The sequence below is a fragment of the Stigmatopora argus genome, chromosome 18, assembly GCF_051989625.1.
Source record: "Stigmatopora argus isolate UIUO_Sarg chromosome 18, RoL_Sarg_1.0, whole genome shotgun sequence".
In the NCBI taxonomy this organism is placed as follows: domain Eukaryota; kingdom Metazoa; phylum Chordata; class Actinopteri; order Syngnathiformes; family Syngnathidae; genus Stigmatopora; species Stigmatopora argus.
Genome location: NC_135404.1, coordinates 3,789,100 through 3,801,156, shown reverse-complemented (window position 1 = coordinate 3,801,156; position 12,057 = coordinate 3,789,100).

The window sequence follows — 12,057 nt, the reverse complement described above, 5'->3', positions numbered from 1 at the left end:
TCTTTCACGACAAAAATAAACAACAAAGCACATCATTTGAAAAAAAAATTGTCAGACATGGATTTGGTAGTGTGATGATTGTGTGATATAATATTTGATAAAATTTTAAACTTAAATGTTAAACTTTTTTTTTAAGAAAGATTTTTGAGAATTCTGTGTTTTTGAGTTTGATGAATGTGATGATTTGATGCAGAGCTGTCTTGATCATTTTTAGTAATAACATGCTTTCTTTCAACTGTATTTGATGAACGGAGGGATTACAAGGGTGGTTTAGAAGGTCTATGGGCAGCTCTCAGTCGGAAAAACAAACAGGTGACGCTGTGAATAGAGCCTGTGGAGGTTCAGGAACGCCGTGCCTATGTCAACACCACAAAAAGCTGCGGGTGCCACGTTGCTTGGTCACCAAACAATGGAATTAGCACGCCATCAAGAAGATGTACAAGCCTGAGGGCCAAAGTTGTGCAAGAATCAAATCACTGGATCCTTCCTTACAAGCATGGATCGACTTAAATGCATATATATATATATATATATATATATATATATATATATATATATATATATATATATATATATATATATATATATATATATATACATGTCATATATACACATATATACATACATACATATCATATGTACACTTATATATATACATACATATCATATGTACACATATATACATACATACATACATATGTACACATATACATACATATCATATATACACATATATATATACATATCATAGATATACATACATACATATCATACATATACATATATACATACATACATATCATATATACACATATACATAGATACATATCATATATACACATATACATACATATCATATATACACATATATACATACATGCATATCATATATACACATATATATACATACATATCATATATACACATATACATACATACATATCATATATACACATATATACATACATATCATATATACACATACATATCATATATACACATATACATACATACATATCATATATACACATATACATACATACATACATATCATATATACACATATATATACATACATACATATCATATATACACATATACATACATACATATCATATATACACATATACATACATACATATCATATATACACATATATATATATATATATATATATATATATATATATATATATATATATATATATATATACATATATATACATACATACATATCATATATAAGTTAGCGCGTTGGCCTCACAGCTTTGGGGTCCTGGATTCAAATCCAGGTCACATCCACCTGTGTGGAGTTTACATGTTCTTCCCGGGCCTGCGTGGGTTTCCTCCGGGTACTCCAGTTTCCTTTCTTAACCTGGGTTCGATCGAACCCTAGCGGTTCGGTGAGTCGGTCTCAGTGGTTCGGTGGAGCCTCTGTCGCGGAGCTCAAGACACATCGACTCATCATGTCTATTCACGATAACATGTCTCGCTTAACCCTCAATGGCTGCAGATGATCACGTGACATTGCTTGGCCAAACAGTGATGCGAGGAATGTATATATTTTGAATTTGAAAGAAAAAAAATATTTTCCATGAAAGTTGGGTTCGGTGAATGCGCATATGAAACTGGTGGGGTTCGGTAGCTCCAAGAACATTAGGAACCACTACCCTGCAATTGGCTGGCCACCAATTCAGGGTGCCCCCTGCCTCGTGCCCAAAGGCAGCTGGGATAGGCTCCAGCACCCCCCATGAGCCTAGTGAAGATAAAGCGGTTTAGAAGATGAAAAAATATATATCTACGGTGTATTTCTCCTTTGCTGCATTCATATTGAATAGGTAAGTAACTTCTAGGCTTGATGACAACCATGAAGGTCTTTCGCTGTTTAATGTAACAATTTATTGTAGTGTATATGTGTAATTATTTTCTATTTTGTTTTTTGGGATGAGAATCGATCATTTCAGTGTGTGTGCGAGCTTGTAGGTAACACCAGATGCAGTTCTGTTGACAAGGATCCAAACAATGTGTAGCTTCTTCAAGTCTATATAAGGACAGTTTACAGTAAAATGTGCAAGTCCGGTACAGTAAGTGTACATAGGCCAAAGGTTTGAGATGTTTGAATATGTTAGTTAACTTAAAATTTCAGCCAATGAGACCAGTACCAGGATGAAGTTACACAATTTTAATTAATTTGTGACTTGTCTTCTTTGCAGTGAATATTGCCTGCTGAGATACATTGGAATTTGTTAGTTGTGCCTGCACATGCTCGCATTACAATTTGACCCAATTAAATGGTTATTGTTTGGTTACGGGGATCTGTAATAAAGGCATTTGACACACTGAGCCACTTTAATACAAAAGAAGATAATCAAAGAAAAACATACTTGACCGAGGTATCCATTTTTCCTTGTCTGCTCCAATTGCAACATGACTATGAATACACAGTCTGCTTAGAATATAATTGATGGCGACTGATTCATAGTAATTGTAAACATAACATTGTTCACACTGAAGCATCTGCAGCCGAAGTCCTTTCTCAGAATAAAGTCTATACAATGTATTTGTTTTCGTCTTACCCATGGAAAGCTTTTTCCAAATGGACTTTCTTACATCCCTTGTCATATATGGTCACAGGACCTGGGGGAGGTTATAAAAACAGCTTTTGGGGACATTAACAAGACTGTGACACAAGACTCAACCCTCCTAATTCTTCTTAACTGCTCCATTTGTTCTTAATGCAAGAGGAGTGGGGGCAGATATGTTGAGGTGCATCCTTATCTGTATATAACCTTCCTTTATTTCGAGCAAATCCTTTTCGCCTACAAAGGCTACATGTTCTGAATAGAGGTAGACATGGGCATATTCTTTCATTCATTCATTCACCTTCCATACCGCACAGCCTCGTCAGGGTTGCAGGGGTGCCTGGAGCATATCCCACTCGTCCACCGGGCTGCCTAAAACACAATTTTATATTCATAAATAAATTATAAGCATTTAATTTCGCAGTTTTTAAGTTTCACATGAGCCTTTCCTTTTCGGCAGCCATATATAGCTGTTGTCTTTCGATTAAAGTAAGCACATTTTAAGATGTTCATGTGTCTTTGAAGTAGCAGTCGACCAGCAGCAGTAAACAATGTACACTGGGCCCCAACAGATGGTTCCAAGCTGATGATTAAACACATCCCAGACAGACAGTTGGCTGTTGACACAAAACTGGGAACTGACTGCTGTAGTCTCGTTTGACAATGAGTGTGACCAGAAGGATAGTTCAGTAGCCTCATCTTAACGGAGGGTGGGAGGGCTGTTTTGAAGGGGCTTGCTTGCATGTAGAGGTTTGGCAGCTTTTCTAAGGGATGGGGGTTATCATCTGTTGTGCCAGTTATTGAGTATCGTTTATTCAACTTTTCAACCTTTCAAACAAGACGCCTGATTTAATAATGTAAAAAAGGTCATGTTAAAAATTATTATTAATTGAGTTTCACAAGAAACAATGTAGTGTATAGTCATACCTCTACTTACGAATGCCCCTAGGTAAGATATTTTCAGGTTACAAAAGCTTTTTAGATGCAAATGAGTGCCTCGAGATACGAAAAAGATCCAATTCACAAAATGCCCATAAATGTTAATGCATTTACTTATACGTTATTTTATTTTGAAAATATTGTCACAGATGCATTTATTCTCACTTTAGAACCTCACGTCACTCTACTGGGCTCTCATTGGCTGTCGCACAACGTGACCGGATGTTTCGTCGAAAGACGTTTGGTCCCCGTTTCTACCAAACGTCCGTTCTACCAAACGTCCGTTCTACCAAACGTCCGTTCTACCAAACGTCCGTTCTACCAAACGTCCGGTCGCCCAAACGTCCGGGGACCAAACGTCCGGGGACCAAACGTCTTTCGACGAAACGTCCGAGTACCCTCACGACAACCACTATCCATGTTTCAAGATTCTCTTACATAACTGTCAGCCTCGGCTAAATGTTCCTCTTATTTATGATTGCAATTCCCCTTATTAAGTGGTAAAAAAAACGTACAAATGCAACACGGTACGTACACATACACACGCGTACGTCCATTCATTCATTCATTTTCTGTACCGGTTTATCCTCACTATAAAAGTCTAAAATGTACTACAAAGTGGACGGCTTTTTGACGCGGACGGGTAAAGAGGAATGCGCGTGTGCATAAAATGCCCTGTCCACCTCGACTAAATGCTCCCTTTATTAATGATTGCAATATGCCCTATGCAGATCTTTTTATTTTACCTCAAACCTTTTCACATTATCCTTGGTTGAATATCATATCCTTGAAGAGGGGAACTATTTGAGAAATATGACATACACACGACAAATAGTGCGAAATGGGTGGTGATTATATATATTTTTTAAATTCTTAAAGGGAATTTTTGATAGATCCCTCTCTTTTCCATACTCATTGTCTGTCCTATTGCCACAGCAATAAGAGAAATTGATTTGGTGATTGCGTTTTAACTGTTCAGGCTTATATCCCAGGAATGTGATTGTCCTACATCAGGTTCCGGGTTATATTTAAGAATACAGCAGTTATCACAAGCTAATTTAATTTGGATAATTGCCTATGTTGTTATTGTTGTTATCACATTAGGATAGCACAGTGACTCTCAAAAAGATTACTTCATGCAGAATGAGAACGAGTCACATTTAAAATGTATGAGATGAGCATTTTTAATTGGCTGCAAACAGCACTGGCTTTGTTTATGCCTAAAACGCCTCAAACTATAATATTCATTCATTAGCCCCTTACCCTTACAAGGGTTGCGAGAGTGTTGAAGCAAATCCTAGACAAGAACGGGGAGGGCGCAGGGTACACCGTGCAGCATAATCGAGACTGACAATCACGCACGGATACACTCATACCTACGGATAATTTGGTGTGTTCAATCAGCCTACCAGACATGTTCTTGGTATGTGAGAGGGAACCAGAATACCTAGAGAAGACCCACACAGGCACAGGGAGAAAATGTTCTAATCCCTAATCCTAACTCTACTCCACACAGGAAGTTTGGATTGAACTCTCAATCATCGGAACTGTGAGGTTCCTGCTAACCACTCAAAAACCCTCCCACACAAACTATAATATCTCTCATCTCATCTCATTTTCTTCATTAAGAATTGTGCAATAACAATGTGCAATATCTTAAATTGTGCAATGTTTTCGAATTACCTTGCCCGGACGTGACTTTTTAAATTACTTATTTATGTTTTCACTTTGTGGAGTAGCACCACCAATTTCGTTATACACAGCTGTTGTATAATGACGATAAAGGCTTTTGATTTGATTTTTTGAACCGCTTTATCCTCATTAGGGTCGCGGGGGGTGCTGGAGCCTATCCCAGCTGTCTCCAGGCCAGAGGCGGGGGACAGCCTGAATTGGTGGCCAGCCAATGGCAGGGCACAAGGAGAGGGACAACCATACCCACTCATATTTAGGGGCAATTTAGAGTGTTCAATCAGCCTACCATGCATGTTTTTGGGAATGTGGGAGGAAACCGGACTACCTGGATGAAACCCACGCAGGCCTGGGGAGAACATGCAAACTCTAGAAAGGTGGATATGACCTGGATTTGAACCCAGGACCCCAAAGCTATGAGGCTGACACGCTAACCACTCGCACCACCAGGCCACCTACAAACTATAATATAAAAATCTAATATTGGGAACAATATATCCAATTGAAAAGGATTCAGGAACACTATACAAAAACACACTTATCGACATCGTATTCCAAATCCCCTCAGAATTTTTTGATTTAAACGCAATAATTTTAGTTTTTTTGGAGGCTGTGGTTCAAAGATTGTAAGTGTTATGTTAGTACCCATTCTTCTTTCCCAACCAAATTTAGCCACAAATGTCTCCTACTTGAGCTATCTCATTATTTCATACATTTATACAAAACTGCTTGACAAACAGCACTTCTCAAAGCAGGTATCCTTCATTTAGACATTCAGGAAGGTTGGACGGAGCTCTCGCCGACTCTGCATTCTTTAAAATTGAGGGATTACAAACTTAAGATCCAGTCAAGGGTCCTTTTCCCATTACATAATGGCAACATTCTTCTCCCTCCAAAAGAAGATAACATCCCACGCCAAAAAAGGATGATGTGCAGACCTGCATTGGTGTCTAATGTCAGCAATGTCTTAACCCTTCCAAACAGACACTGTGCTGCGCTGCATCATCCTGTACCGCCACCATGTTAATTTGGCAGAAGGCTATGCTGCATGTTCTACATGCTCTTGTTTTTTCTCACATTGTTGTTTAAGTGGAACACCAGTAATCCCAAACATAAATTTGACAGTGAACTGTTAACGCTCCACAGCCAACAAGATGATGTTCCCATGGAATCACTTAAAGGTCAGATGAATATGCCCTGTTTACTTTATGCACTTCAGTGAAATGATCATATTTGGACGCTAGTAAAACACAACACCACCTTTATAAGTTCTACCCATGTAAATACCCCCCCAAAAAAATTGTTAGTATTTACCGGATGTAAATGTTATAATGTGAATAAGGGAGCAGCATACTCTAGTTTTTTTTTTAATTCTGAAAAAAAATCCCATGTTGTTTCTCAGTCATGAAATGATTGTAGAATCTACTCTACTATGTAGACTGAAATATTTTTTTTCTAATTTAGATGATTAGTGTTTAAAGTTAATGAAATTTCAAATTTCAGTGTTTGAAAACATTTAATTCTCTGAGAAAGTTGAATCTTGGAATTTCATGATCTCACACCCTTACCCACTAAATTACTCAAAACACTCACAAAACTATCCTGAACCTTTTAAAGGGTTTCACAGTCTTACTTAGAAGCAGTGGTGGTCCGTGCATTTTCTCGTGGCGCATTCAACAAATCAATCAAACCCTCAAAAACTATTTTATGGCTATAAAACCTCTACAGCTGTGACACATAAAAATAATCAATAAATCAATGCACAAAAATGGGGTAAAATCCACTTCCTAGCAGCATTTAATGATTAAAGTGTTTCAGACATTACAACCGGGCCAGGGGGGTGATTTTCCCGGGAAAAGACAGCAATGAACGTCAATGGCGTACCGGCAAACATTGCCCGAAAATGGGGTAAAATCCAACCGAAAACAGCATTTATTGATTAAATACAAACACTGGACCTTTTCAGATAACAGAACCGGGCCCACAATTGAAATATTATTTAGGAATATAGCCATATTTTACTCACCAAAATCCTTTTTAACTGTACACAATATCCATCCTCCTTTCTTTCTTCCTTCTTTTCTATCGCCATCGAAGCAAATGCTGAAAGTCGAGCCTGTCATGTCGTATTTCTGGCATAGTCCGTCTTGAAAATGGCTTTAAATCAACACAACAATATATTTGCTTGTGCAGCTCGCTACAGATACACTTTGTTAGCTCTGGCTAATCACTAGCTTGGTGAAAGCGATAACGTATCCCTACGCCTGCGACAAGGCAATGACGTATCCCTACGCCTGCGACAAGGCATTGTGGAGTTGCCAACTCGAAATCAGATTGGTTAAAGCAACAGTCTTATCGACGCTTGTTTAATGCAGCAGAGCCTGCAGAACTTATTGTGAAGGCTTTGAGGCAGATTTCTGACCCTGGCAACAAATAATGGCTGAAATGTGATTGGTTAAATGCTTCAATATGAAAACACACATGTGGAAGCAGTGCAACCAGGGGGGAAAACAATGAAAGGAAGCTAACAGACCATTTGGAATTATTTAATAATTATTGATGGACTAAATATAATATATGATTCAGATATTTCTTAGGCCAGCAGAGAAGGCCTAGAAGGCCCTGACGGCCCGCCACTGCTTAGAAGTCTACACAATCACGGGGGAGACTGCTGACATTCAGGTGATGGGTTTAGAATGACTGTAAAATGTCCAGGGCATAGTCATCAACAACCTTCAGAAATAGGGTAAAGCACAAAGGGTAATCCCTAAAAAAGCCAGTTGTGACTTAACAAAATAGAGTGAATAAAGACAGGAGACCACACACAGAATTTCAATAGATTCGTTGACCACTCATAATATTACTGAATCTTTTTAACAGGTCGCTACTTGCTGCATAATAAACAATTAAAAAAGATGCAATGGAAGAAACTCTGAGTCTCAGCCTGTAGACAAATAGTCTTCTATGCACTGGTGGGGGCAGTGTTGTCTTTTGTTCTTGTGTTGAGCAATCGAAATCGCCAGTCAGAAAAACTGTTGCAACATATCTGCAGCAGGACGGAACAATTTGTTGAGAAAGTTGACAAATAGAATGTTATTACTGAGAGAGCGTGCATCTGCGAATCAACAGAGTAATGGTATCAGTTGCAGCTATTGCAGCAATTAGAATTTCGATGAAAGTCACACATCTTAATTGGCCTTTATAACAGATTAAATGATTCAGTAAATATGCACACTTGTCAGTAAAACGAAGCACAGGGATTGTTTTTGATCATTATGCTTTGACGAGAAGACAAATGTGTTTGGGGTTTTGAAGTGTTTGTGTGATTGTCTTCGCACGTACATATGTGTCTCTCAAAGTATCATGTGGTGCCTTAGTGATTGGCACGTGGAGTGAAGCTAACTTTTTTCTTTTCTCAGTAAGACTCAACATAATGTCTAAGTACATGATCTCTGCATTCTGTGTCACATTTTCTTGGTGGCCTGGTTGTATTTCGATAGCACAAACCCCAGGTGTGTGGTCGTGGGCGTAGTTTCCATTGTCACAGCTGCTTCCCATGGCAGAGTATTTACATGTAGGCAATTCAAGAGAAGGTCGAATTGCAAATCACCATTGTCAAGTTGAAATCCCGTTTTCTCTGCTGCTTGCTATTTCGTTAGATTATTTTTCGTTTATTCAGTTTTGTTGCCATGCTTGTTTTGTATCCTCTGCCTTGTGTAGGTATTGAACGGCTTTGTTTTATATATGTACCCCTCTCTTCTGGCCCTGCGTCCTTTGTCTTAATCTTCTTCATCTTCCTTGGCTTATCCGATCAGGTTGCGGGGGCAGCAGCTTCAGCAGGGAAGCCCAGACTTCCTTCTCCCCAGCCACTTCATCAATCTCTTCCGGGGGGATAACAAGGGATTCCTGTGCCAGCTAGGAGACATAGTCTCCCCAGCATGTCTTGAGTCAGCCCTCTGGCCTCTTCCCGATGGGACGACGGAACAGGAGGTGCCCAGGAGGAATCCTAATCAGATGCCCAAGCCAACTCATCTGGCTCCTCTCAATCCGGAGAAACAGCTCCGAGCCCCTCCCAGATGACCGAGATTCTCCATTTATGTCCAAGGGAGAGTCCTCTGACCTGGATTTGAACCCAGGACCCCAGAGCTGTGAGGCCGACGCGCTAACCACTCGCTCCACCGGGCCGCCCTATCTCTCTATCTATATATCTATATATATGTATATAGGTATATATATATATATATATATATATATATATATATATATATATATATATATATATATATATATATATATATATATATACCTACATATATATATATATATATATATATATACACATATATATATATATGTATATATATCACATGGTGTAGTTTTCAATCCTTTTTTGTCGAAATGTAATCCATTCCTCCTTTATGACTTTGTGCTCTCCTCTTCTTGTCCCTTGTTTATCCTCGACTTGCCTTTGTCACGTGTTTGTGTTGTGTGAACGTACTTGTGTGGTTTCAACCTGCACACCTGCTCTCACACAGCTGTCCAATAACAATCTCTGGCTCAGATTGTTCAGTCTACTGTGAAGTATAAATGTCAGTCCTAATTATTGATGTTGTTAATCTTACCAGGTTTCTCGAACATTTTAGCTCTAGATGACTTCTAGACAACTGCTGCCTTTTAAACAAAAATATCCATCCTGCTCTTGTTCCCAGGTAATACATCAAAAATGCATTGCTTCTGCACTATGCAAATGCCATTTAGATGGCTTGCATTCATTCATTTCATTGTATCACAAGTGCACTGTTCTAATTTTCCAACACATGGGTGCTATTGTGTGTGGATTGGTGCCATTTTGAATAATGAGCCTGCAGAAGCCATGTAAATATAAGCAACACCACTGCCAGTAGACCAGGCTCATTAAAGGGGGCCTTTGCTGCAAGCATATCCATGAAGAAAAGCATAGTCAGACTTGCTTTGTGACATGGGATGTTCCAGAGCTATTAATCAACAGGCTAAGAAATGGAAAGAATACAAAGACATTAATAGAAAAGTTTGCCTCAGTGAGGAAACACCTTTTATTAAAACATGGTTTGCAGCATCATCATACTTGGACTCGTTATTTCAAAGTTGACTTTTTTTCTGCATATCGCAGACAGAGAATGTCTCTCCCAAAACAATATACGATGCAAGTGAATTTAGTGGCATCTTTATTATGAACTATTATATTGTTTCATCAGGCAACTTCTACTTTATCTATTCAGATTATATATTATACATGCGGGAGGATTTACCTAAGAATTATACGGCTTTCAGCTCCAATGCTGATGCATCACGGCTACAAATATGTCTCAGGTCATTTTCTACAGGTTTGGGCTAAGAATCACTGGGACAATCACGAGAACCCACAAATTCAGGTGCAATTGCGGGATAATGCGTGAGACTTACACAGAAATATGAAGGTGGTATGTTTACCCCGACATGACTGCTTCGTCAGCTACTTATGACAAAACGATGGTAATAGACAGCGTTTTTTTCATTGTTTTATCACAAGACAAATAATCCAATTAAATATATCATGTAAGAAAAACGAGATTATATATATACATATATATATATATATATATATATATATATATATATATATATATATATATATATATATATTAGAACTTGATCCACTATTCACTCTCACTTGTGTCACAGAAATGTCTTGCTGAATGTCTCCCAAAGCAAAACAGACACCTACAGATTCAACCATCTGTCTTTATTTGCAGAGTCACAAGAATATTGTCACATTCATGCGCAATCACAGTTTTATTTACCGCAGTACCGAATATAAAATTTCGGGGCAAAAAAAGAATAATAAAACCATTTCCTAAAAATTAAGAATTCAATTTCAAAATCTGTACTTAAGACTGCAAGGCATAGAAGCCACTGAATTTATTTGCCATGTTGCCCTTTTAATCAAGTGAGCCAGATCAAGTATTGGGCAGAGAAAATGCGCTGCATTCAGTGGATAGTATAGTTCTGTCATGATGAATGACCTGTCGTCAGCCATTGTTGCTGAACCTCTGTCTCCTTGACACAGGGCCATTTCCACATCAGCTGATCACTACTTCAGACTTCTCATGGTCACAAGGCCAAATGTCATATTTTATGTGAACAAAAACCCAGACAGTTCAAATTGTTCCCGAAGATTAATTTGGACTGTAAAAACCTGTAATGCGAGGAATAGCTGTCTATAAACATCAAATATACTAATATATACTAACGCTTTCTTCTGGTTATGTTGTTTGGCTTGATATAGTAAAATCTAAAAGTATATCTACAGCATTTTTGCTTAAATTCCAGCAAGCCCACAAATGAAGAAACATTGGGCTTGTATGATCTTGACTTTATTATTTTTTTATTTTCCAATGACATCAGTCAGAGGTATTATTGTGCTTTGTGAGTGTGTGAAAAAATAATTTTATTCATAGTCAGTATCAAATTCTGACTTATAGTGCTGATGTTGTTATTATAACTCATCTAATTACATATAATAAACACATATAATTACATCTTGTGAAAGGACTTGTGGTTCCATAATTATTGAAATGGTGTAAGAAGCTTGATAATGATCCTGATTATTTGATTCAGCGGAAACGCACTCTTAACAGAACAAACAAATTTAAATTAACTTGGATTAATATATACAGACACAAAACTGAATTCTAATTTTGTTTTAATTTTTTTTACCTTTGTTCTTCGGGTTGACTCCACCCGGACGTTCAGCGGGAGTTTTTAAAAGGAACGCACCAAAAGTTGTTTGTTTTTGCCTTCCCTTCAAAATGTTTCGAAAATGACGCACA